Source organism: Lissotriton helveticus, chromosome 6 (assembly GCF_964261635.1).
Source record: "Lissotriton helveticus chromosome 6, aLisHel1.1, whole genome shotgun sequence".
In the NCBI taxonomy this organism is placed as follows: domain Eukaryota; kingdom Metazoa; phylum Chordata; class Amphibia; order Caudata; family Salamandridae; genus Lissotriton; species Lissotriton helveticus.
The window spans coordinates 837,703,712-837,731,246 of NC_136067.1; positions in this window are offsets into that span (position 1 = coordinate 837,703,712).

Here is a 27,535-nt window from a genome sequence, read left to right on the forward strand (position 1 = left end):
ACAACAACCTAGAAACCCCTATGTACCATCATATGTGACCCATCATTCATTGGAATGCCCTTTATAACCCCTCTTCTATCTTCCCATTCATATGTTGGTCTTTATCTGTGTGACAGCCCATCATGATTTTTTCTGCACACGCTAAGGGCTAGATTTAAAGTTTGATGGACGGTATTCTATCTATCTGAGTGGCGGAGAACAATGGGAACACCACCATGATGTCTGACAAAACTAGAAATCATCACTTCCCAACAGTTATCCCTGTACCTTGACTGAACTCACATGGCTCTTCCAGTTAAGGCACAAGATGTTTGGTGGATTGTCACCATCTATTTTGATGACCGTCATCAAACATTTAGCATTTCTTTGTTTTTCAAAAACAAATTCACTAGAGGGAGAGTTTGTTTTTATAAACCAAAATAAATCAGACCCTACACCCTAAGGCTTTTTTCGAGGTAGGAGGGCCTTTCAGTGTCTCACTGAAAGACTGTAAAAACACACTCTAAATACAGTGGGCGGTGGGATGACTTTACTCCAACAGCCTCAACTCTATTTGGCTGGGTGTACATGCATAACAAAAATGATTATCGAGGTCAGACGTATTGACTTTGCCAATGCTTGTTTTGTCTTGTCATTGCTTTTGTAAAACACATTTATGAGGAGCTGCCAGGCCTTGCCAATAGAAAAAAATAAACATTGAATAAAAGGACATTTTCTTATCCTCACAAAGAATACTTTGCCATAAAAATAGCCCCTTGCCCTGAAGGGACCTACTTTGAGCGGATGTGTTTTTTGTGAAAGAGCAGAATGCTGTCACTCATCAGCAGGGATGTTAGCCAATGACTGAAGTAGGCGCTACCCGCGATTCATGCTGTATGCTGTAAGTGGGTGAAGGTAATATATGAATGACATGACAGACTAGTGAATGAAGAAAGCTGGTTCAAAACCCATTCAAGTAAGTATATTATGCATATAATTTTTGTAAAATCAAAAGGACTTGCCTCATACCAGACCTAAAAGAGATGTTCCATGATATACCATGAACTGACCTGGCACAATGGGCATACCAAGCCAACATTCCTGGAGCTTCTTATGCTGTGGGTTTATCAATTATAAACTGGACTTTGATTAATTATTATTTACTTTTTCCCAAACATCATGAATTGGGTATCAACAATAGGTAAGGGTCCGTTTTTACTGATTTTTACAGATAAATACAGACAGAAAACATTTGTTTTCTTGTCCGGTAATAGACTTTTCTGATGTAGGTGGCAAATTTACCGATTCAGTATTTACCGAATCATCATTTACCGATTCGGTATTTACCGATTCGGTATTTACCAAATCGGTAAATGACATGTAGGAAGCACTTTGAAGAGTGTTTCTGTGCCTTAAGGATTCGTTATTTACCACCAACTACTAGTTGGTGGTAAATAAGGAATACCTCTGTAAATGCAAATGTGTGCATTTACACCAGTGCCATGTGGCAGACACACATGCCCTTAGGGCATGTATGAATGCCACATGTGCACACCAGCACTATTCAGGGGTGCAACAGGGTGTCAAAGTGCCACCCTGCCACCCTTGACTCTTTCCCTATTTTACCAAATCGGTATTTACCGATTCAGTAATTGCCATTCATTCCTATGGGCCAGGCCCATAGGAATGAATGGCAATTACCGAATCGGTAAATACCGATTCGGTAAATACCGAATCTTAACGCTTTGGTATTTTTTACCGATTTTTTACCCACGTAGCATTTACCGACTCGAAAATACAGAATCGGTCAAATTAGGTATTTTCAAATCGGTAAATTTAAATTACCTACATCTAGCCCTAAGTGAGCTATTGCCCAGAGTCACATGGTGCTGAGCTGAGCTGCCACCGGAGCTGGGGATCGAACCGAGAACTCTGTGCTTCGAAGTCAGCGCCCTGGCCACTGCACCACACCTCTCGACTCCACTAGAGAGATTAGTAATACTAATGAAAATATACATATCAACATATTTGCACTATAGCGACCTATGAACCTGCTTGCAGGCAGGTCGCTCCCCACGCTGCTGCATGGCTCTGCCTGCATTGTTTTTGCCTAATCTTGCATTTTTCCCCTGTGCCTAACTTGCTTTCTTGCCCAGACTTGTTTTTATTCCCCTGTGCCTGTACTTGCTTTCTTGCCCAGACTTGTTTTTATTTCCCTGTGCCTAACTTGCTTTCTTGCCCAGACTTGTTTTTATTCCTCTGTGCCTGTACTTGTTTTCTTGCCTAAACTTGTTTTTCCTTCCTGTGCCCAGTTCTCACGCAGCCCCCGCCCGTTTTTACCGCCGCTGCGTCCCTGCGGCACCGCCCACCTACAATCCCATTCGCCGCCCCGCTCCCGCCTCCCAGCTGCTCCTCCCTCCCACATCCCCTCAAATGGAAGCCGCTACGCGGCCGCGCAGTGGCTGTGCTCAGCGGGCGCGCCGCTGGCACACCTAAGGCAAGCCCGTCTGTGCCCGTCCGTGCCTGGACCGCGCCCAGCGCCAAGACCTCTGGACACCACGAACGCCACGATGCCCGACACCGCTACGATGCCAGAACCCTCCACGCACTCAACACCGGACGATCACACACCTGCTTCCTGGCCGCCCCAAAGCCCACCCATGGAGCTTTCACCTGCCGGAACTGCAGCTTCACAAGCATCCGCCCCACCTTGCTGCCGACCAGGAAAGAACCCAACCACCTCAGATGCATCCTTCTCAACAACCGCTCCGCCCGAAAACACGCCGTTGAACTCTGGGACCTACTCGACTCAACCTCCCCAGACGTCGCCTTCCTGACGGAGACCTGGCTGAACCCCGCCTCGGCACCCGACATAGCCAGAGCCGTCCCGGAAGGCTACAAGATTACCCGCAAGGACCGCACCAACAGAGCGGGAGGAGGAATCGCCATCGTCCACAGGAACACTCTCAGAGTCTCGAGCAACACCGACGACACCCTCAGCACCGCCGAACACCTGCACTTCCAGATCCACACCGACCCCAACACCACCCTCAGAGGAACCCTTATCTACAGACCGCTGGACCCCGACCACAGTTCAGCGACTCCATCGACGACTTCGTCAGCACACACGCCCTCGCCTCCATGGACTACATCCTCCTCGGGGACCTGAACATCCACCTCGAGAACAATGACGACACCAACTCCACCACCCTGATCGACAACCTAGCCAACCTTGGACTCAGACAACTCGTCACAAAACCCACCCACTCCACCGGTCACACGCTTGACACCATCTTCTCCGCAAGCCCCACGTCTCCTTCAACCATACCACCGAACTCCACTGGACCGACCACCGCTGCATCCACTTCACCTTCAAGAAACCCACCACGCACCACCGCACCCAACAGATGCCTCACCGCTGCTGGAGCAAAGTCACCGAAGACCAGCTAACCACCACCCTCGCCCAGAGCCCACCCGCCGACCATACCGACCCCGACACCACCACCCGCAACCTCAGACAGTGAATCAACGACTGCGCCAACACCCTCGCCCTGATCAAGAAACCCTACAACAATCATACCAACAAGAAAGCCAGCTGGTTCACTGAAGACCTCCGGGCCTCCAAGCAAACTTGCCGAAAGCTGGAGAAGATCTGGCTCCGTGAATGAACACCGGACAGCCACGCCGCCCACAAAAGTGCCACCCGCAGACAACATCACCTCATCAGATCCGCTAAAAGGGCCTCCTTCAAAGACCGCCTAAACAACAACGCGCACAACAGCAAAGAGCTCTTCAACATCGTGAAGGAACTCTCCAACCCCAGCTCCAACACCAACGACGTCCCACCCTCGCAAGACCTGTGAGACTCACTGGCCACCTTCACAGACATCCATGACAGTTTCAACGCCACGACCGCCCCGACAACCACTGAGACCTCCGCCCCCATGACGACCATCCGCACCAACCGCCTGCTCTACTGGACCAACATCAACGACGATGACACCATCAAGATCATGAACACCATCCACTCCGGATCTTCGTCAGATCCATGCCCACACCACATCTTCAACAAAGCCAGCACATCCATCGCACCCCATCTCCGGAAAGTCATCAACACCTCCTTCGAGACAGCAACCTTCCCAGAGAGCTGGAAGCATGCCGAGATCAACGCCTTACTCAAGAAACCCAAGGCGGACCCCAAGGTCCTCAAGAACTTCCAGCCCATCTCCCTGCTCCCATTCCCGGCAAAGGTCATCGAGTAGACCGCCAATGAACAACTGACCCGCTACCTCCAGGAGAACAACATCCTGGACCTTTCCCAGTCTGGGTTCCGCAGCAACCACAGCACCGAGACTGCCCTCATTGCCGCCACCGATGACATCAAGTCCCTGCTGGACAACGGAGAAACGGAGGCCCTCATCTTCCAGGACCTGTCAGCCGCCTTCGACACGGTCTGTCACCACACACTACAAACACGCCTCCACAACGCTGGGATCCAAGAGAAGGCCCTGGACTGGACCACCTCCTTCCTCTCCGGCAGAACACAGAGCGTCCGCCTTCCCCCCTTCCGCTCCGAAGCCACCGAGATCATCTGCGGCGTCGCCCACGTCGCCCGTCGGCACGACCTCAACTTCCTCTCCTATGCCGATGATACCCAACTGATACTCTCCCTCACCAAGGACACCCACACCGCCAAAACCAACCTTCATGAAGGAATGAAGGCTGTTGCTGAATGGATGAGGAACAGCCGACTGAAGCTGAACTCGGACAAGACGGAGGTCCTCATCCTCGGATCCAACCCCATCGGCCTGGGACGACTCCTGGTGGCCGACCGCACTGGGAACCGCTCCAACACCCACGCAACCTAGGGGTCATCCTCGACTCCACCCTCTCCATGACTAAACAGGTCAACGCCGTCTCCTCCTCCTGCTTCAACACCCTCCGCATGCTCTGTAGGATCTACAGGTGGATCCCCACTGAAACGAGAATAACAGTCACCCAGGCCCTTGTCAGCAGCAGGTTGGACTATGGAAACGCCCTCTATGCAGGAGTCTCAGCCAAACTCCTGAGACGGCTCCAACGCATCCAGAACGCCTCTGGACGCCTGATCCTCGACATACCTCGCCGCAGCCACATCAAGCCCCACCTGAGAGACCTGCACTGGCTCCCGGTCAACAAGAGGATAACCTTCAAGCTCCTCACCCATGCACACAAGGCACTCCACAACACCGGACCAACGTACCTCAACAGACGACTCAGCTTCAACACCCCCACCCGCCAGCTCCACTCCGCTGACCTCGCCCTCGCTACTGTCCCCCGCTTCCGAAGAGCAACCTCAGGCAGCAGATCGTTCTCCCACCTCGCGGCCAAGACCTGGAAGACCCTTCCCATCCACCTACGGCACACCCAAGACCTGCTGACCCTCAGAAAACTCCTCAAGACCTGGCTTTTCGAGCAGTAGCAGCATCCCCCACCCCAGCACCTTGAGACCTTCACGGGTGAGTAGTGCGCTTTACAAATGATATGATTTATTGATTGATTTAAAGTCAGGTAGGAATACAAGTGTGAATACGTGAATTAATATGACCTAGCAATGGCTGCCTTCTAGTTTTAGAAGGTGAGCCTTTAATGCGGGTTGGAAGGTGGTAAGCAAGGGGATGATGCATAGTCTGAGTTGTAAAGAGCAGAAACGTGAGGCAGCACAGGGAGGTTTCAGAGGACCAGATGATTTTAGTTAGCTTGCTGAAGGTTGTCAGACTGGAGCATGTCTGGTGACCATTTCAGACTGGTAGCTGGGGTTTTTAGGTCTTTGATAACCCAAATAAGTCGTTTGCCAGTAGCTTTATTGTCAGCTGATAACCAGCCTTTTAGAAGACGGCAGGCGTCTTTATGAGTGTCCCTTGGAAGAATTATAGGACATTGTGGCAACATGTGAAACTTTTTCCAGTGGTAGTAATTCATATTAGGAAAGGCCAACAAGAAGGCTAATGTAGTAACCTAACTAACTCAGGACGAGTGCAGAGAGTAGTGTTTTAACCATGTGGAAGTTTGGACAGATTTTTGTTGAGCACTTGTGTCAGAGGATGTGATAAAAGATCTGAAGCACATAGATGGGTGGAATGATACAGTGAGAGTTCTTGCAGAAGTGTGAGAATAAGAATGTCTAGGGGAAAGGATTATGAATAGAGAGATGCTTAGGTTGAGATTTAGCTGCAGAAGTAATGAGTTTTGATTTACAGAAGTTGGGCAGAACAGTATTGATCCAGTGTCGACCAGCTTTGAGACAGTCAAAAGCGTTATATTGAACATCAAATGTAAAACTTTGCAAGGGGAAGAATATTTGCATACCACCAAAATATAGATGATAGAAGTAGTTAGAAAATAAGATGGTGTCTCTGAACGATGTGATATAGAGAGAAAAGCACACTGGCCAGACCTGAGCCGGGAGGACAACAAACTGGTACAGAAGAAATGTTGATAGTTAAGAACACCAAGAGACAGAGAAGGATCTACCAGATCATTTACAAGAATAATCTAGTTATTCTTGGTTTGTGATGTCTAGCATAGCGAGTGTAGAAAAGAGGGTAGATAGTCAACAGTATCAAATACAAGAAAGCGGTTCAGGGGTATTAGGGTAGAAGATAGTTTATTATGTTGAGCAGATGGATTGGATTTGGAAACGTGAAATAGTGCTGTTTCGGTGGAGCGTAGAGTTTGAAAGCCAAAATAAAAGTGTGTTTATTGAATTTTCAGTGGTGAGAAATGAAGCAAATCAAAGGTGTGTTTTGGTACTTTGTTTTGTTATCTGCACATGTTCAAGTTTTAATTGAACACTTTGTAACATCACTAACACCCATAACATCAGCTAAAAACAGCTGGGGGACTTTCAATCAAACTAATTAACAACAAGGGGTGAGATGTTTCCAGAAACTCTAGGTAAGTGCAAAGTGGATCAGGGGTAAGGTCAGACCTTACTATAGAAGTTGTTTCATTTTACCTCAAGTGGTCAAGGAGAATGGGGTGAACATTGAACTTTGCAGCTTCATATTTACAGAATTGCCAACTTCATGATGCCACAAAGGGATGGATTGTGAACAGATGGACTGAAAACTTTGATGTGCTATCTTCTAAGCTGGCAAAAGGAAGTAAATGTGCGAGGGAAAGAGTTCCTGTACAGTTTTAGGCTTCTTTCGTTCTTTCCTAGGTGTTAGCAGCACCAAAAGGTATCAAGCAAGCATGGGCGCCATTTTGCCAATCTACAAAAAACAGTAACTGCCCCTTTGCAGGTTGTAGAATCTGGCTTGCTTCCCCTCTCTGGCATCCATGATTTGACTGTTTTTTTCCCCTTATGGCACCCATGCTGGAAAAATGTATTTTTGTAGCCAATTACAATGTGCAATTCTACGATCAGTACTGTTTGTGGATGTTAATTCTTTGCATGATGTTTATGGTTATAAAGTCAGACCACCTATGGCTTGGCCAAAACCTTATTCAATAGGACTTCTTATGCTTCTTTACTCTTGAATTTATGGTTATTGATAGAACGTTTCTTTTGACTTTCTTTTGATCTGAAATCCTCCTCTCCTACTGCAGGTGGTCCCCCATTTTATCTCACATCCTGGTCGCGCTCAGAGTTAAACTGGGGCAAGTGGTTGTGGCCACGGTATGGAGTAACCCACTGGTTACTGCTGTATTTTTAATAACATAATTTGGTTCATAACAATCACTTATAGTACATTGTTTGGCTTGTCTTGGTGTTGCCAGTCTTTGTTGAGATATAGTACAACCTACCATGATCCTTCTGAATTTCACTGCATATGACCTTGATGATGATTTTGTTTTTTTAAGTTGTCTCTCTTATAATTTAGCGTGTTTAAGTTGGTACACCGGATTGTAAAATGTTAATATCTTAAATAAAATTGACAGCCAGTAAAAACCAAAAAACTGAAAGCTGTTGGAGCTCGTAAGCATGGATAATCAATGTACTGTAATGCACATGTGAGATTTTGAATCATACACAGGCAGGATTTGACGGTGGAAACTGCTGTCATGTGGAGAGAAATACTTTTTTGATCAGATTTCATTCCATTGTCCAGAAAGGCAGACTTTCCTATCAAATGCGAAGAAAGGAAAGTCCTACTCATATTAAAGGCATAGTTACAGATTTTCAGTTATAGACAACTTAGCAGCAGAGTATGTCCCAGGGACAGCTTGAAATTGCATTAAAGTAAATAGTTGATAGTTTCTTAATGTGGCAGATCAGGGGCTCAGTGAGCAAATGCAATCCCTACAGCCCTTAATATGACCTCATGGTCATAGTTTCAAATTCCAGTGGGTCACTGGTACTATCACCCTTCTAACGTGACTCAAGTGTGTGCTGTTGAGTTGAATCCCAGTACATATAGGGTAAAGTGTTACTAAGGCAACGCAGGTGAGCAAAGTTGAAGACAGAGTTTCTTTATAAGGTAATAGAATTTGAAGGTGACTTGCAATATCTTTTTCACGTACAGTGAAGGGCATTTAATTCCTTGTAATATATGGTCACCCCATTACCTTTACCACAAAAGCTTAAATCCTTGGTCTCTTTGCTTTTTATAAAAAACATGGTTGTTGATATGGAGGGTTTAATTAATGTGGAATCTGTTGTATGGAATTAAACACACTGTAAGAAACTGGATTATTATTTGGAGTGGGTGACTACTTACCACTAGGAATAACCTAAACCCTCTTCGGATTGCACCCTCACAGTCACTAAATTAACATGAGCGCAACCTCCTGGCAGCAATGGCATAGAGCAGACAGGCTTAATTTAGAGCAATGTGTAAAGTATTTATTCAGTACCAAAATAGTAATAAAGTCAAAAAGCAAAACATTAAAAATTACAAACTGAATTAGAAAAATTAAGTAAAACATAATAAACAAAATGACACCAAAAAAGGCAAAAATAGCCAATGAGGTGAACCAGAGATATGGAAGTTTAAAATTGTAAGTAAAAATAGCACCATAAAGCACAAAGTACCAATAATAGTCAGTTGTCTTGGTAAACCGGGCACTAGGTACAATTTGAGGCAGACAGTGATATGGCACGAGTTGGATATACCTACTAGGTTCGCCTTAGTCAAAGATTTTACCTCAAAACATTGTCCTTTTGGTCCCAATCTATCACAGGAAATACGACACCATATCCCGCACGCTTTTACAGCATGTGCCGTTACCCCGCATTTTTTACTCCGCAAAACTTTTAACAACGCAGGGCTTTACAATGCAATCCATTACAACCCATTGTCCATTACAATATAACTTACTATTCTATCTCCACTGGGGCGTTGTAATGGGGAATGCATTGTAATGGTTTGCGGGGTAAATCCCTGCATTGTAAAATACTTTACAGAGTAAAAAATGTGGGGAAACGGCATGCGATGTAATGCAGTCATTGTAAAGGATGTTTACCACCACAGGAGTACACTTGTAAAGCCTCCCAGGACCTGAGGGGTGACATTTAGAGACTAACAGGGAGTCAGGCAGAGTCCAACAGCAGGGTCCAGACCAGCTCCAGTTGCCACTAATCAGCTGGGTGCTTCCAGGAAAAGGCCTCTTGTAGCTTGTTGTATCCCTGTAGCTTTAACAGGTTGTTAGCCTTCTGGCCCTTGGAGTTCAGGTCTTTGTCTTGGGGACTAGAGGGAGCAGGTTCAATCCTTCAGGGCTCCTATCAAGTCACAGACTGTGACCAAGACAGGTCGAAGAAGTGTTCTGAAGTGGGTGCATGGAGGTGCCACGTTTATGCCTGGCAGTAGATAGCAGATTGTCTCCTGGTAGCACTGTAATCAATAGGTTAAAAGTTCCCAGGGCCAACCTTACTCACTTTGGGAATTTGCAAGATGAGGATAGCCTCCAGCCGCAGTAGAGTTGGGCTCTGAGAGCTGGGTGTGTGTGTGGCAAGTGTACTATGTTATTGATAGGGTCCGCCCACATCTGACATTAAAATAAAGTCTGTGACAGTCACTGTCACAGACTCCTGACTCGACTCCAGACATCTTGGCTGCACTGCCCAATGACCAATACATCCTTCATGTGGATGGTCCACCTGGTAAAACGGGTGGTGGAGTTACAGCAATTTTTCATCGCAACCACAAATTCACTGCAATCTCCTCCTTGAGTCTTGCGGCAGTGGATAATTTGGTCATCAAGCTGGAATCAAACTCAGCCCCACTGATCTGTGTTATAATATATAGGCCCCCTCAGCACATGCCTTTGTTTCCCCTACTACTGAGTGAGCAAATGGCCAATATGGTAACATACTACACTAATATAATCCTTATCGGTGACTTAAACTACTGGTTTAATGATGCACTTGGTGGTCCCCATTCTGAGGAACTGACTGACTTATTAACTATCCTCAATTTTACCCAGAATTTATCCTCAGCCACACATAGTAAAGGTCATATACTTGACCAAGTTTGGACCACAAACCTTAGAGTGTCTGTTCCTACGATACTGCTGTGCTTATGGTCTGACCATCACCTTATAAAATTCTCAGTAACAGTACCTATCAGCAATAAGACTCCCTTGGCTGCGGGGGACGTGATTAGGAATTGGGGCACCCTCAATAAACAGGAATTCATGAACTCATTAGCCAGCTCAACCCAACTTACGATCTGGATGTCAATCTCCAAGAAGCAAATATCTCTCGATGGCTCCTAACAGCCAGTGGCATGCATGCCCCATCCAAAAAATGTGAACAAGACCGTCGTTCTGACGCACACAAATAGTTCTCTGGAGAACTAAGAGAACAGAAGCTAGCACTACGCCAAAAAAAAGGAGGTGGAGACTAAATTACGCTCCTGAGGACAAGCTCATCTACTCAGAGGCGCAGAAAGAATATAAATAAGCTATTATTGCAGCAAAAGCTTCCCACTTTTCCACTAGAATATTAAACTCCCGTAATAAATCAAAGGTAATTTTCTAAATTGTGAATGAGCTATCTAACACCGACAGAGTTTCACCTAAACCTACCCCTACTCAGGATCTTTGCGACACTCTTAATAACTTTTTTTTGGAGAAAATCTCCACGATCAAAGCCAGCATTCCACGCTCTAATCCCAACGAGTCACCCTCTGTCACGACTACAAATGCTCTATCACTGGAACACTTTTCAGCCATTTGCACTCAGACTTCCCTGGACTTATTGTCCAAAGTAAAATCTGGTTCCCCTCTGGACTGCTGTCCACCGCACATTTTAAAAGAAATCTTCTCCGCCCTGCCACAGTCTGCTGTGTCCCTTCTGAACGAGTCGCTGTAACAGGGCCGCATCCCTAAAGTATTTAAAGATGCCATTGTGGTCCCTCTCCTAAGAAAACCCGGAGCAGACCCACTAAACTCTTCAAATTACCGCCCTATATCCCTGCTCCCCTATTTAGCCAAAATCTTGGAAGCCCACGTGGCCAAATGCTTGTCTAATTTTATGGAACAATCTGGCTACCTAGAGCCACATCAGGCAGAATTCCGCCCCGCCCACTCCGCGGAGTCAGTGATACTGGCAGTTCTGGATGATCTTCGCGGTAAAGAAGACATTGGTATCCCACAGGCCCTGGTGCTTCTGGATCTATCTGCCGCGTTTGACACGGTCGACCACAGGATACTGAAGGACCGTGTCAGGCAGGCTGGCATCCAGGGCCCAGCTTTCAATTGGATTGAATCCTTCCTAGAGGGCCATACTCAAGCAGTACGCTTGGCCACCTTCACAGCACCCAAGCTAACTATGACATGTGGGGTCCCGCAGGGCTCCTCATTATCCCCCCATCTGTTTAATCTGTACCCCCTCCCTTTGATTCAGTCTCTGAAGGAAAGGAATGTGACTACCTTCAACTATGCCGACGACCTTCAGCTTACATTTACCATTGATAACTTCCATAATTCAGTTATCAACTTTCAGGAAACTATGCTCTACATCCGCCATTAGATGGATCATAATCACCCGAAACTCAACCCAGGTAAGACTGAGCTGCTGCTAACAGGGGGGAGCCAGATTTTCTGGGGTCCTCACTACTGGCCAGCGGAACTCGGCTCTCCTTCTAAGCCCTCCACTTCCGTAAAAAGTCTTGGGGTGATTATAGACAGTGATTTATTACCGAAATCATAGGTAGGCGCAGTAGTATCAACTTGTTTCTTTCAATTACGTAAGATTCAAAAGATCAGGTATCTGCTCACTCATGCAGCGCTGATACAGGTGGTGATAGCTATGGTACTATCACATCTGGACTACACCAACTCGATCGACCTGAGGATGCCACTCTTCTAGACCAAATGGCTCCAGATGGTGCAGAACCAGGCAGCTAGACTGATTCACCAGCAACCCAGGTGGCAATCTGCCAGACCTCTTTTAAAAAGATTATACTGGCTTCCGCTTCCTCAACGGGCTGCTTTTAAGACAGGCTGTCTAGTCTTTAAATCATTACATAGCCAGAGCCCCAAATTAATTAATAACTTGCTAGCTAGGTATACTCCTTCCCGTAATCTCCGCTCAAAGCATCTCCAGCTATTAACTATTCCTGATTTTAAAAGGAAACGGCTAGGAGGCTGCTGATTTGCATACTTGTCCCCACAACTGTGGAACTCGTTCCCCCTGGAGATCCGGTCTTGTACGGAACTACTGAGATTTAGAAAGTTGCTAAAAACATGGCTATTTGAGCAAGCACATGACTAATACTCTCTCCCCGGTTCTGACCAGTCCCAGAGTAGCGCCATGAAACCCTCTTGGTGTACTTGCGCTTTACAAGTTCCTTATAACATTAACATTTAGTGTACCCCCAATAAACCCAGAGACAGACATCTGGTCGAACAAAGCAGGGTTTCCCAGTAACCAAATAGTAGGTAAATACGTTTTTTTTTGACAACCTGTTTTCACCCTTTTGAAGTGTGCCCCAAGTATTATGTGTAAAACCCTAGCAGACCTGTTAAGCAGGATTTGACATTCAACCAGGATTTGACACTGTAGTGTGAAACGGTATTCCCACAGCCCCCACCCTGCATATTCTGTGAAGTTGAGATGAGTCATCTCTGCCTATTCAGGCCAATCTTTTTTCTGGTCCTGGAATGCATTCCACACCTAATTACTGACCAGGTGAAGCTGGTGAGCTGACACAAATTAGCCTCCAGGAACTTCAGGCAGAGAAAAGGTAACTTTATAAAATTGCTTTTCTACACTATTTTTTTAAAAACCCACTTCATCATTGAATTAGATTTTTAATACCTGTTAAAAATAGATGTTTAATAATTTTGCTAGCTGGTCCTATTCCCTAGATACATTATTAGTATTTAACCGCTATATGTATCAAGCTATTTAGCATTCGCAAAGGCCGAAATTCTGCGAATTTCGGCCTTTGCGAATGCTAATTAGACAAATGGAATGTATCAAACTAGTTTGATGCAAAATAAGGAATAGCAAAATTTGCTAATCCTTATTTTGCGATTGCACTTAAGGAATTGCAAATTTTGCGATTCCTTAAATGCAATGTATCAAACAAATAAAATGCAAAAAATGCCATTAAGGATTAGCAAATTACCACCAACTTCTAGTTGGTGGTAATTTGCGAATTCTTATCAAAAATCTTTTTTGATAAAAACCAAAGGTGCCATATGACGCCCATACATGCCCTTAGGGCATGTATGTGCGCCATATGCCCCCAAATGTCTTTTTCAGGGGTGCAGCAGGGTGTTCTTGAGACACCCCTGCACCCTTGGAAACATCCCTAATTTGCGATCAGCAAATTGCTAATTGCAAATTGCACTTTCATTCCTATGGGCCTCCTGGCCCATGGAAATGAAGGGGTAATTTGCGATTGATAATTTGCTAATCTCAAATTAAGGAATGCTAAGGAATCGCTATTGGAAAGCGAATTTGTACATACATACCGTTTTGCATTTCCTAAATAGCGATTCCTTAAAATTCGCTATTTAGGAAATGGAAAATGGTTTGTTGATACATATAGCGGTTAATCTCTACTCTGGTTTTTCTTTATAGGGAAGCTGAGCCTGCCACAGTGACAATAACTTTTGGGTGCTAGTCACTGTTAGGACATGTTAACTTTGCATTTCTACATCTCCTACTTTTAAATACCATGCACCAAAGCCTACATAGGGGTGATATTAATATTTTAAATGATGATTTTTACTTGTCCAAAGGGTTCATATTGACAGGTCAAACTGCAGTTTTACACTGCTATAGTCAAACTATAATGGCAAGCCTACAGACATGTTTGCACGGCCAACTCACAAAGATATGCAAGAACATACAGATTACACAAAAGTGCTCACAGCCATGAACAGGGACCAGGATTCATCATTTTCCAGCAAAAACATTTTTTTTGTGGTGAATAGTCATGAAAGCTGAACTAAAAACCTATCTTATATCTAAATGAAAGGCAAACTTGGATATGACAACTTTGAGCACATTCCCCTCCTCACTGAGACAGCAGTGAAGTCTTCACACTAATGTTTACAAGTATTCCTTGACTGGGTGACAAGGGGTGCTGCAAGTCAATTCTGTACACGCTGAAGGCAAGAGAATGCAGAGAAGACACATTTTTGTCTTTTTCCATGACTCCAATGTTATTCTTAAGGGTACATATAACCTGGTTTAGCAGTCCTAGCTAAGCAGGCTAATGGAAAAGTAACTGGGTCGACACAATCCTTGTTGAAATATATTTGGTGATATTCTTCTAGTTTGTGCTTGGAAAATTATTTAATATTGTGTTCCAGGAGGGGTGAACAGCAACCTCTTAAAAACAAGCTTTGATAAGTGAGGCACGGATTATCAGCATTGCTTGTCTGACCCTCCCATCTCATTGTTAATCTCCAGTACGAAATTACAGTCTTTGGTATCAGTAAATAGATTTAGCTGTGTGGTGGAGACTTTAATCCCTTCAGAACAACAGAGCGAGTTCCCTTCTAAATACGCGGCTTCTTGGACTCATGCTAAATCTATTGCTATCACTGGAGAACTTCCCTTAGTGACATGAACTCTCAACACCAAAAGAGTTTTGATCATGTGAACTGGTCATTTTTTGAGAGGTTCTGATAAATTTTTATCTCGCGGATTTGCAGCCTGATATCACCAAACGTCTGCCAAAGTGGTAGAGCTGTTTTTGCATCTTTTGAAGCATCTTGTGGAACCAAACAGGGATGCTACCTCTTTCATGAATTGTTCACCTTGTATGCGAGCCATTGGCCCAGTGATTAGAGCTTGATGGAAATATTCCAAGTATCAACAGGGCCGTTTCTACCATTAGGCAGGGCTAGGCAGCCGCCTAGGGCGGCAAAAGGGCTAGGGCGGCAAAAGGGGGGATTTTTTTTTAAATTTGAAGGCAGTGAGTGCAAGCGCACCTGCTTGTATATCCATGTACCCTAGCATAGTGGTGTGTGGAGTGGCCGGCAGTACCAGTGTACACACAGATTCTCACTCTGCTCTCTGCTAGTCGCAACTTTCTCCCAATGTTCACGCATAATCTGCTGCTAACTCCTCTCACTGCTCCCCACACTTTCACACACTCGCAGCCCTCGCCCCCCACCACCTCCACCAGAAGCGCCCGCATTCACTATTCCGCTGCGTCCCCCACTTAACGCGGCGCCGCCATGGCCTGCCATTCCTGTGACCCACCTGACCCGCCCTGCCTTTCTCTGCCCCGGCAGTCCATGAGGCGACAGGCCTACTGCCCCAGCCCTTCCAGCCACGGAGCTCCTTTCCCCTCAGAGGCCGAGAAGGCAGAGAAAGCACAGTGTTGCAGTGACAGAGGGAGCGGGAAGGGGTGCTGAAATGGGCAGCCGGGGCCTAGCTGTTAATTGTGCAGTGGGGAAAGTGGCACCGAGACACAGAAGGGTCCAAATATAGCTCCTTTTCTATTTCAGAGGGGATGTTTTCCTTGCTCACAGTAGGGCCCTTGGCACCCTTGCTAAGGCACTAGTAGGCAGGAGGGGGGGGGGTGTGGTTTCTAAATGAGCGGACTAGGGCCAGCAGCAAGTGGAGAATGGTTTGCAGGTGCATGCAGGTGCATGAGGGGCTCGAGGCGGTGGCAGACGAGAAAGGGAGTGAGAGAGCTGAGGAGAAAGACGAGAAATCAGGAACTGCTAAAGAGGGGTGAGTGGAAGAGAGCAGACCACGCAAGAACCAGGGACACATCTGGTGTATTAGGGATGCAAGGAAGGGCAATGCAACACGAAAGAAGCAGGGTGTGAGCAGGAACCACTGAAGGGAGGGATGGCACGCACAGAAGCAGAGAGAGGAGAAGCTAGTGGGGGCAGTGCCGGTCCTAGGCCTTCTGAGGCCCCGGGCGAAAGGGAAGATGTGAGGCCCCTCCAAGTGACATCACAGAAAGTGACTTCGTAGGACTTTTGATCTTAGTTATTTGGCATCAGTGAAGCAAACTAATGTGGATATCAGTAACATGGACAAAAAGTAGAGGGAATGGAAAACAGGTGAGCAAATATCCATGAGTGTAACACTTGCCGTCTCCTTGAATGATTAGTTGGACATGCCCCCAAATTCCAAAGGAACCAGAGGGTCAAGAAAACAGCAGTATACATTTCACAGCCGAATGTACTGTAGAAAAACACACCTCACACCATAACCCCCAAACTAAAGCTCCTAGGCTCACTAGGTTAGTATGAAACTATCAGCCACTTCCTCCCCATCAAACAAAAAATGATTGATATCGTTAGATAAAAAACAAAAGTACAATCAACAGCTGGAGGCCCACCATTGCTTGAGACTCCTCCAGGACCCATGGACACTGAGGTCCAGGAGTAACTATGTTTCTATCATGGCTCTGCATGCAGCACAGCACTGACCAGTAGCATGTAGAAGGTTTCATCCATATCTAAGACTACATGAACTCAGGGAAGCTCTGAACTACATGAACTCAGGGAAGCTCTGATCCTTGGCTTAGTTCTGAGCATGATGAACATCACACTTCATAAGGAAAGGTTTCCGACAGATCACAAGCCGTGATCTGAGGCAAAAGGCTGGCATGTGTATTGCTTTTCGAGGATGTGATGAAGGACAGTGTGAGGAAGGAGAGGGAGCTGGCGCAGGAGCTACCTCACATGCAGTGGGCCTGAAGCATGAGGATGTGAGCAGTTTGTCAAACTGACATGAGGGTGAGAGCTGCCACATAATCAAGTATTAAAACAAGGTAACTCTTGGGGGCAAATGCATCACAGTGATCTCAAAAGCTGGCCCGCTGCAGCCTGAATCAGCAAACCCGGCCAATCTGTCCAAAAGAACTAGCTGATATTGCTCAGAAAAGATTAAGTACTCTGCAGAGTGGTGTAGGGCAATACTAACTGAATAGAAGGATATACAAACCTTTCAAGATTTATCTAGAACCCCAGAAGGTGTGTCGTGAGTTCAATCAACCGTATTTTAATTGCATTTATCTAGTAGATCCCGGTCCCGGAGAAGGCACCGAAGAACATTACTGGCTGACTAGCATGCTACACCACTGGGGAACGCTTGTTTGAAAGAGTCTTAAAAGGCAATATGACTATGGGAGAAGTGATTTGGTATTTTGTGCGAGAGACGGCCAGAGTGGTGCTCTCATCTTGCCTTCAGTCGCTCCACCTAGGTGGGTGAGGGTGATAGCAGGAGGAAGAATGATTGGTTTCATCACACTCTGAGGTAAATTAAAAGCTAAGCTTTTACTATACAGAGCTGTTCCTTCCTCTCCCTGTCTCCCAATTCTACATATGCTTACACAAAGGAGGAAAGGCCCGGTGCCCCATAAATCCACAGCCCGTCAGAGCTGCTCGATGCATGCCGGAGATTTACACATTGTTCTCAGCATCGATCTTTTGACATTTTAACTTAAGTATAATAATATATAATACGATTGAACTGAAGCAGGTCTCTTACCTTAACGTAGACTCAACAACGACGGACTCAACGAGGAGAACTAGGCCGGGGCCCCGCGACGATGTCCGACTCCTGCCTGCAGCCCTGCCCACGCGGCCTGCCGCCCGATCCGAGGAGTGACTGACTGCCAAGTCACGTATGGCGTGTGCGCATGCTGAGTGCATCACACTGAGCGGGGGCTGGCCATAAAATCATGTCCAGGGCCGTCATTGGTAGCGCTTTCGCGCGCTACCAGATTGACAGCCCTGGGACCCACTGTCACCCGCATGAGGATTCAAGGCCGGCGTCACGTCACCACCAGGGCACGCACGCACGACGCACCACCAAGCTAGGTGGTGGGGGGTGCGTGCAGGCGTCACGGTCAGGTTTGCGTGCCTGGGCAGACAGTGTTGTAATGTTCCCTCCTTCCCTGCCTTAGTTAGTTAGTTACTGCTGCCTGCGGGCCTGCGGCCCGGCCCCTGCGCGAGTGCTGTGCTCACTGCGCAGCGCTTTTCCAAATTACCCCCATCATTTATTTATTCCCGCAACTGCGGGGCCGGCGGCGGGGCCCCCCTGAGGGCGAGGCCCTGGGCAGCTGCCCATACCGCCCATGGCTAGGACCGGCCCTGAGTGGGGGATGGCAGGCAAGAAAGAAAGGGTGAGCAGGACCTGGTGAATGGAGGGAAGGGGTGCTAAAGGAAGGGACACAAGTGAGTATCCAGAAAATTAAAAGACCCCTCACTTGTAACTTACCTCTAATCACACCGAGCTCGCAAAGCCTGCAAATATAACCCTGCTTAAAAGAGTTCCTTACAGCTTTTCATCTTCCTTCGGAGGGTCAATCCATTCCCCCTCCCTTTTACTCATCCATCCACCCCTTCACCTTTCCATACACTAACCTCTTGCCCCATTCAGCCATACTGTTTCCATCCATCCATCTGTCATTGCATGTGTGCATCCGTCCTTTCACACATCCACCCTCTTTCCTGATATTCCCTAACGCTGGTATTTTTACTTGCAGGAAGAAGAGGCCCCCAAACGACCTATTCACTTTTAAGTAGGGACCAGTTCGTCATTCAATGGGGTCGGTGCTGCCTCTGCTTAAGCTGCTGGAGTGGCGGGTTCCCATTGCCACCGGGGGCACAGCTGAGAGAAGCAGTGAGCTCTGCAGAAAGGAGTATATTAGAGAAGCGGGGGGAGGGATAAGTGTTGAATTAAGGCGAAAGGTGAGGATCACTGATATCAGGAAGTGATGAAAGGTGACGGGGAGACATGGGGTAAAAAAGGGGAAATATTGGGTACTTTAAGTTCAGTGGAGATAAAAGACACCAAGAGCAAAGATGAAAGAGGCGATGAGGAAATCATTGAGGGAGAAGGTGGTATGATAGGAAGTATCAGGAGTGCAGGGCCTGTGAACAGATGCGAGCTGGCTGGTGAAACAGGAAGGACAGGACTTTTTGAATAGGGCCAGGACAGGGCAGGGTGGTTAGAACAACACAGAGTGGTGGAGGGAGAGGGACAATTGAGAACTGCAGAGAGAGTAGGGGGGAGAGGCAGAGGAGAAATGCAAGGGAACGAGGAACACTGGAACAATAGGTGATAGACTCAGGGAGAGTTAATGAACCAGTGCAGGGGTGAGAGGTGCAGAGTAGGGAGCTCTAAAGGGATGGCTCGATATGAACTTCAGAAGAGAGAGATGCGGAGTGATAGTAGTAAACGGGAGGGGGAGGCATTTTTCAATTCTCGCCTAGGGTGGCAAAACACCTAGAAACGGCTCTGAGTATCAAGAACTATGAACTAATCCACACATATATTTATTTATTTATTCTATTTTGAAAGTTTTTTATAGCGCGAACATGACCCTAGTGGGTATCAGAGTGCTTTACATACCAGCTGTGGAAAACATAGGTGGATAATTGTGGGACAAACGTAATGATATATAGAAATAACATCAAGTACAAAATGACATCATAGAGGCCGCCATTGGGGCCGTACAATTGCCAAGTAGCAAATTAATCAGCTGTACACGATAGGAGTCAAAAAGAGAAAAGCTTCTAGCTCAGCGCCGTGCTCATCAGTAAAGCTTTCACTTCCCTTTCGAAGGCAAGTGTTGAAGGAATCAGTCTCATTTCCGCAGGAAGGGAGTTCCAGATTCTCTGGGCAATACCTGAGAATGTACAATTGTAGGTTGTACTCACATAATTCAGTGCATAGCGTCCTTTCTAGTTGTCAAATAAACCAGGAGAAATGTGAGGTGATGCAGTGAAAAAGGAGATTTTACATATTACTGGAGAAAAGTATTATAGTTATTTGGGTGAGGTATTTAGAAAAAACCCTACAGGCACAGATAATGTCGGCTTGGAGACTCTTCATTCAGAATTTCAAAGGTTGAAAGATGAGACGTTTTGAATTTTTTTACAATTGGAAAGATTCATGCTATTATGATTTTGATTAAAGTTTATTTTCTCAGGCGAGGTGAGCCCTTTTTCTGGCAATACTGCTTTTTTCAAATGATTGCAATTTGTCTTAGTTAAAGTCATTATGGCTTCAAAATCAACTAGGATGACCTGCAAGACGTTTAGTAGACCTCTAAAAAGGGTTCAGAGAGAACTTGGATTAGCAGTTCCAGTTACACTGCTCCTATCAGAGGAGGCTCTGGACTGATTTGCACATGGTTGGCCCCTGTCTGTGACAGCACAGTGAGTCAAAAACTGATGGACCAGACCAATTGTGTTTCAGATAATCCAATAATTCTGCCCTTCACTTCAATATGGCAGTGTTTGTAATGGCATGCTGATTTTTCCTACTGTCCCTCCATATTCCCAGCGCTACCCAGCCACCTCTAAAATCAAGCGCAATTACAACTGGCACTACTCCACCATTCTCAAACAATGGTTTGAGAATGGTGGAACGATGCCAGCCATAATTGCGCTCAATTGCAGAGGTGGCTGAGTAGTACCTCCAGCATCTGTGTACAGGCAGTGAGGGACCTTAAGCATCTGCAGACTGAGGTTCACCCAGGGCTTACGCTTAATTAATATAACGTACCATGGCATACCCGTTCAGGTGTCGAATTGCGAATTATTTACGCAAACAGGGGCTGTTTTCCAGAGCATTTTCATTCTAGAGACTGTAATCATTGTCTGGATTGCCTATGCTCTCACTGGAACCACTATGGCCCCTTTACTAGGGTTGCAGAAATATCTCATTGGTATTTCTCTACCAGAGGTACAATATAGCTGCTATGGATGCTTCTGCTACCACCAAATCAGGAATAATGAGCCTTTTGTAATGAGAGCCCGTGGGACACAGACACCCAGCCGCCTCAATAGTCTCCCATCCACAGTTTTGTATTTTGCATGGCTCTTTGATGTAAGTACTTGGACCCTCTTGATGCTTTGCTTCTGATTGCCGCTGCTGCTCAGTTTCTCAGTTCTCCTCACTTTACTTTCCATTTTCTGTCAGGAGTGTCAGTTCTTGTCAACTGCTGGCACTGTTTCCTTCTTTAAGCCCCACCTCTGCTGATAACCCCATCGTTATGTACTCATGCCCAGCTTGCATCCTTAATGACCTCACAACCAAACTTTAACCAAGAACACAGGCGTCACCAACAGGAAGGACAACTAATTCTAAGCTGCGTAAGTAGTGGTTCTGGATTGCCTATCTCACTTCCTTTACAGCGTGAAAGCGCATAGTTCGCGAGCAAGCAATCATAATGCTGGTGCTCTTGAAACAAACAAATGAAAAGGTAGTCCTTCTCTACTTTGAAGAAACGCAGGGCAAGAGGTCAGGCACAAGGATGTGTGTGTGTGTGCCATAAATGCTATATCAACCTGTAGTGTTCATATATGCCCAGAGTTTGCCTAAGCCCTGTACAAATGCCCAATAATGTGAACATGGTCTTCCCTCCTGGCCCATAAGAGCTCCCTTGGGCTATTCCTTTTTGCTTTCTGTTCAGTTATGTATTGGTATTTTCCTTCTGCCAGTTAAAAGCGCCGGGACGCCCTTTTGCTGGGGCAGCTGTGCGCTATAAAAATCACAATAACATAACATAACATGGAGTTTTCCACTAGAAATTCTGTAAAAGCACGATTTAACAATGGGGCATCCACAGACCCCAGCAGCAGCTGGGTCTCATAGGCCCAATCTAAAGCCGCATCTGTAAGTGTGGTTTGGCTGTCTCTTATTACATGAGGCTGCTGATGTCTATCTCAGGGCGCACAGTAATCTCTTCCACCGGCCTCAGTCATCTCGGAAAGGTTCTCTGCGCAGTGTCACAGCTCGGAAACCCTCGTGATTACTGTGTCAGGGAAAACCACGTCTTTGGGAAAGGCGAGGACGTGTGGAACGACCAGCTGCTTTTGCTTTCCCACATGTCTGTGATAAAAGGAATGATGTGACACATCAGTCATAGAAACATTTACTGGCACAGGTGACTGATGCACTTTCCTCTAGCGAGAAATAATTTTCGGTTGTTAAATCTTGGCTACAGCACGTGTGTACCAGGACCTGGCATTCGGGAAGCAGAGCTAAGGTGACCAGCTTGACCCGGAAGTAATCGCTCTTTGATTGGATTGTGGTGGTGACTTCTGGGCCTCCACGGCCCGTTGGGACGACGTTTGAAAACATCAGTCAGTTAAGTCTTTATTCGGCCCAGAAACAACAGGCCATAAAAGTACATACATCATCACCAGTGATTCGTAATCTCTTCTGGGCCTGTTTTAGGAAATATCAGCCCCGTCTGGATTAAGAGTATGGGACCATGGTGGCTCTATCGCCTCAAAGAAGCTGAAATCTCAGATGGGAAAGCCCTTCCCCTGATTATTATGCATTCCCAAGTGGACCATCAGTGCACAACTCAGATTTTTTAAAAATCCCTCTAGATACTATAGTTGCAGATAACAGTATCTCCGGGAGGGCCTGAATAACCAGGCCTATTATTGGGCCACACGCAATGAGGGCCGTTGCCATGAGGGACCATACTCTGGAAATTGTTACTCAAAGCAGACCAAACCCCATGTTTTGTGTATGGGCCAAATTCATGCATTTGGTATTTCTTTGATTGTATTTTCGAGCTCACAATGATCTATGTCTGCATAATGGTACCCCTCCATCTTTTCTCTTTGATTTGTTACCCCCAACTTCCCATTCTTTAAAAGCTCCCAAACATTAAATTGTGTCTAGCGGAATCATCGTTTGCGTAATTTCATTTGGGTGTTTTTTCACTGTTCTATATTTAGGAAAGGAGTCTGATCTGTGCACAATTGTCCACATATTGAGTCATAGGATCAAATAATCAGCAGCTCTCTTCACATCTTTGTAGTCATTTTAAATCCTCACCTCCTATCAGCATGGGAAGACTACAAGTTAAAGGAGCCAATTCACAGAGTCATTTATGAGTACTTGAAGTGGTACTACAGAATTACTATTTCATGTAGTAGTGTAGCAGGAGTACTGCATCACACTCTTATAAAATGCATGTGCGGATCATCCTCAAAGCTGCCTATTGGTAAAAGAGCAAAAGAGGACACAGTGATTTCTCATGGTAGAACTGGAATATGAATGTTCCATGACTACTTTGCCGTTTTATGTTTTGGGGACAATTGACAGAGTCGTTTTTTGGTGTGTGAAGTAGTCCTACAGGATATCAATTCACCTAATCATAAAAACTGTTGTGAACTGCCCCATATGTGTTACATTCTTTCCTCACGATATTCGCCTTACCCTTTTACTCGACTGGCCTCTTCTTTACAAGGGTGTTCTATTAATGGTTGACTTGTTTGTTAATAGTATGTTACCTCCTCTCCTCTCCACTTTTGTTGTTGGCCAATAGCACAACCCTATTGGTGATATGTATTCTCTTCTAGGAAAACCCTGACATTCTGAGGAACTTAGCATAAGGATAATTGATTGCACAATCTGTGAAACAAGTAAGAGTTGTAAATACTGACTACAGAAATACCAACCTACACAAATATCGAGGTCACAACATATTTATAACCAGACATATCACACATGGCCAACCATTGGTATTCCAACACCCTCCCATAAAATATATTGTAGGTGGGGACTTAAACCCCATAGGAAATAATTTTAAGTTAAATAAAACTATTGAAAATGATTACAAAATATAAATAACATGTTGAAATAATCTAAAAAGAAAACATATTTATTGTTTATGTCTGAAATATTTGAATAACCTATTTTACAAAAACCTTCAGTATCACAGATTAACTGGGAGAGGGGACATCAGGAGGTGGGATGGGTTGCGGGGGTACACATAGTGTTAGACTAATTATCACGAAGGCCATAAAGCCGGTGCAGAGGGTAAAACTAGAGGCCCTGATAGTATAGGGTCCTTTGCATCCTGCGACCCCGGAAAAGCCTGGTGGCCATAGCTAATGACTGGCAGCAATTTTGCTTATAAAGCAGTTAATATTGGTCTGGCCGTGGGGCTTATCAGGTGTAAGCTCAGTTGCTTTAACAGGAATATAACCTTATTGGTCTTGGACGACTGCTGTTTCAGATGGACATTTGCCTTGGCCCGGTCCGTAAACCAAACCCCTAGGTAGTTATACTCTGCCACTGTACTGATTTGCAGATCTCCCATTGACCATTGCACTTTCTTTTTCAAAGGGTAGCTCCCGAAAATGACGACCTTAGTTTTCCCTTGGTTTACTATAAGGTTGTTATCTTTGTTGAATTGATTCAACGCATTTAGGGCTCTCTGTAGGCCCACCCTCGTGTGGTCCATTATGTCTGTGTCATCGGCATATTGTAGCACCGATAGCCTCATTCTACCTAATCTCGGTGCTACTAGGCTGGCGCCTTTCAGGGCGTCTGCCAAGTCAGCCGTATACAGGTTAAAGAGGATGGGCGCCAGCACACATCCTTGTTTCAGCCCATTGTTAGTTCTTATTTTGGGGGACACTGTGCTAGCGCTGGTTTTGATCCGCACCCAGGTGCCTTCGTAAAGTGATCTGATTGCCTTCAATAGGTTTGGCGGAACGCCCCAGTTTTCTTATTTCCGCCATAGCCTATTTCGTACCACTTTATCGAAGGCTGTGCTGTAATCAATGAAACAGCAAAAGAGGGGAGTTTTTTTTTATTGCCTCAGTTGCTAGGTGTGCTAACGCCAGAATGTTGTCCATTGTCGATGATTATGGTCTGAAGCCAGTCTGATGGCAGGGTATGATGCTTCTTCCTTCGGCCCATGTCTCCGGGTCATTCAGTATGAGGCGGGCGTAGGCAAGAAGAGCGATGAGCCTATAATTCGATGGCTTTAAACGATCCCCTTTTTTGAAAATTGGGACTAGAATGGAGCCCCTCCATGTATCAGGGGTTATTACTGTCATTAAGTGAAAATTTCAGTGACCATGTAATATTTTAAGCTAAAAAAATAATACTGAAATTCACCACTTATAGTTATCTCTAGTAACTATAACTCATGACCTAAGGTAACTCTAACCTGTGTCCTCGCCATGCACAGCTAATTACCTCACATATAACATCACTCATGACATGTTCTCTATCATCACTGATAACATAATTGCAGCGTTTGCAATTACATCATTGATGAGAAAACTGTGCATGGCAATTACTGTAAACGTGGTTCTGTGGTCAATTCAGTGGGGTGTAGAGTGTCATATTGAGAGGCGAACTGTGAAAGATGAAGTGTGATCGACTGTGAGGCATATACCATTGGTAATATGTTCAGATACTTAAATTAGGCCATTAATGCCTTTAGTTACTGATTGTTGTCTGCTTCTGCTTGTTGTTTCATTGAAATAACATGACCACACAACTCCTATCCTGTGTGAATGGATGTTTTCCCATCATCCTTCTGCACAGAAAGGGACATCACTGGATTTTCCATCATCCAGCTGCGCATGAAGTGACATCACTCCACCCCTCTTCCAGGATCTACTTGATGGCTCCCAGAGTTTGGACACGCAGAAAAATGTGCACAGTGAGAGCGCTAAAGGCAAGCCAATCTGGGCCCGCCCGCTCCTGGACCTTGTCTGCACCCTGCCAAGGACCAGGCCCCCCTGGTTCTCCCCCTCTTACTGCTACAACAATGTGACCCTCTGTGCCCTTAACCCCAGTGGCCACTCCACATGCTGCTGTCTAGCCACACCACACAACACTGAGGGAGCATTTGCCTGATCTCCCTGCAACTTTTCATGTACTCATCGCTCCTGCACCGACAGCACCTAATGCCACTCTCTCACACAGTTCTGCAACCACCCACCCACACAACACACCACACTCACATGCATGCAGAGGGGGGATCGCCACCATCCACAATAATACCACCAGCTGCAGCAGATCCATGGACACTTCGCCCTGCAACATGAAACAACAGTTGTTCAAGCTCCACATCACAGCCAACTTTACCCTAAACAGCACTCTCATTTGCAGACCACCGGGACCGTGCACCAACTTAACTGACACCATCACAAACTTTGTCACATCACTTGCCATTGATGCTAGCTATTACATTGTATATGTAGACCACACCAACCCCAACCCTGAAGCACTTATCAAAGACCATGGTAGCCTGGGCTATACCCAATCAGTAAAAGGACCTACCCACATCTCCAGACACCTTCTGGACCTATTTGCACCACCTGCGACAACATCCAAGTCGACTCGCCCAAACCAGTTCCCTGGACATACCACACCCTCATCAAGTTCATCATCCCAGCCCAAAGCACATACTCACAGACCACTGCTAGTCCAGCCTACCAAAACTGGAACCGCATCACTGACAATGACTGGAACATCACTTTCAACACCCACGGACCCAAACACAGAGACAGCCTCCTCAAAGCCATCAAGAATTTCGACAACTGGATCACCTCCTGCTCCAACTCCCTGGTCACCCTCAAAAACAGCAATTCAACATGATCCAGACCCCAGTCCATTTAGTACATGGAATAACTCAGACTGATGAAGCACCACTGCAAACAACTGGAGCTTAAATGGAGAATGGGCCAGGACAATGCAGACAGGAGCACGTTGTTAGACCTGGTATCTTATCGAGTGGTTTCCCCTGTGTTTGGTTCTGGTGTTCTGTTTTTGATTGTGTGCTGACTTCGTTTTTGCTAGTGATTGGACTCTGGGCACTCTACCACTGCTGGCCAGTGCTAAAGTGCATGTGATCTGTGTCTAAAATGTAATGGCATTTGATTTCTCCATGACTAGCATATTCGATTTACTAGTAGTCCCTTTTACAATGCACTACATGTGCCCAGGGCTTGTAAACTAAATGCTGCTAATGTGCCTGTACTGTGCTGATTGTGCACCCACATGAGTAACCCTCTAAACGTGTCCCAGGCGTGCCACTGTAGAGCCTGTGTGCACAGTTCTTAATTGCCATGTCGACCTGGCAAGTACACCTACTTGCAGGGCCCAGACCTTCCCTTTTACTGCCTACAAAGCACCCCTAAGGCAGCCCCAGGGCCCAGATGCTGTGTATTTAAAAGGTGGGACATGTGCTTTTAAGTTTTACATGTGGTAGTGAAAAAACGCTAAATTCGCTTTCACCACAGCAAGGCCTATCTCTTCCATAGGACATCCGTGGAACTGCTGTGTAGCATTTTACACGGGTATCCTCCAATTGGGAGCTGATGGAAAATTGGTGTCTCTGGACACACAATTTAAATTAAC